The sequence below is a fragment of the Populus euphratica genome, unplaced genomic scaffold, assembly GCF_000495115.2.
Source record: "Populus euphratica unplaced genomic scaffold, PopEup_1.0 scaffold1439.1, whole genome shotgun sequence".
NCBI classification, from domain to species: Eukaryota; Viridiplantae; Streptophyta; class Magnoliopsida; order Malpighiales; family Salicaceae; genus Populus; species Populus euphratica.
The window spans coordinates 2,842-4,497 of record NW_011501290.1 but is presented as its reverse complement, the minus strand read 5'-3'; positions in this window follow the sequence as shown (position 1 = coordinate 4,497).

The window sequence follows — 1,656 nt, the reverse complement described above, 5'->3', positions numbered from 1 at the left end:
TATTGTTATTATTATTGTTGTTGTTATTGTTATTGTTATTGTTGTTGTATCTTATCTTATTAGATACATTATTATAAAACATATTTTAGTTAAGGAGTTATTGATACTTCAAGTGCAAAATGATGATATAAAACCATGATAAAAATGCACTTTTAAGTACTAATCAGGGGCCTGCACGCAGATACGGATTCGACATCGCAGGATTTGGCGGCTTGTACCCAGTTGCGCACTCGGTAGCGCGCAACAGCTTGCGCAAGTCAGGGGCTTGACTTGGCAAGATCTAAAACTTGGATAAAGGACTGTCCAAGGCATGCGGGTTATTCAGCAGTAGATGAAGCAAGAGCTGGCAGATAGGGCTACTAGGCAAGCAAGCAGAAAGTGGGAGCATAACTGGGGTGTTTCCAAGTTGCTGAAATTATAGAGCACATGAGGGAGGAAGTTCTCCATTATATCCTGGAAATAGGGATATGGGTGAGCCACTAAAGATCATGGAGATCATGGGGGAGTAAGTGCCCCACTATGTCCTGAAATATAGGGATCATGGAGGTGCCCTACAACTCACATATCTGGCTATATATAGTGATTGTAACTCTCTGTTGTATAGAGAGAACACATAGAGAATAGAATGCATAGAGAGGAAATAACGTATGTAAACTTGATGGTGTAGCATGTGAATTCTGTGCATAGCACAAGTTGTGTAATCCTTTGTTGATGAGATAAATAAAGGTTGAGAGGTATTCTTGTCTTCTCGGTGTGCTCGGTGAAGAGCAAATCTACTTGTGTATTCTGCTTGTCTTTTAACATGGAAAAGTGGGGAAACCTCTCGGGTGAGGGGAACACTTAGTTTGGATAAACGAGGAAAGGCTGAGTCTAGCGAGGGACTAGGCTGCCGCACAGGTTTATTCGCGTAGCGAAAAATTACCCCGTGACAGCAACCATAACACTACTTGCCAAGTATTCCAAAACTCCATCTTAATGTTTGTAAACATAAATATAGACTAAATGAAAATTAAAAAAAAAACTTAAACATGCCACATGGACTCCACTTTTAGATTAAAAAGTAATATATTCAAGTTTTTAGAGCAACTACTACCTTCTTTGCTTTCCATTGCAAAGTGTTGCTTCTAAAAGCTTGAAGCCCTTTCAAAACTTAAGAAATCCTTATGCTTTGTCAATGTTTCACCATCAATACTTAGGTAGTGTGTTTTCTAACCTTACTTTCTTTTTTAAGTGCACTGATTAATACTTAAAAGTGTATTTTTATCAAGGTTTTATATCATCATTTTGTACTTGAAGTATCAATAACTCTTTAACTAAAACATGTTTTATACTAACATATTTAATAATATAGGATACCTTTAATTTATGGTAAATGTTCATTTTAAATGCAAATCTATCACATAAACGAAAGGATTGATTGATGAGTTTAAGAACTGAAATTGAAAGGACAAAGAGATGGCCAAACTTAGAAAATAGATGCCGGTGCAGTCCAAATCTGAACACTGTTACGTAATTGGGTCATATCTGGAGCTGTAGATTTCAGATTTAAGTCTACTTTATATGGATGGAAAGACAAGAGAAGATAAGGATTGTCACCAAGTCAAGAGTTGACCACCCACTCATCAATTAGTCATCAAATCAATAGTTTCTAATTTT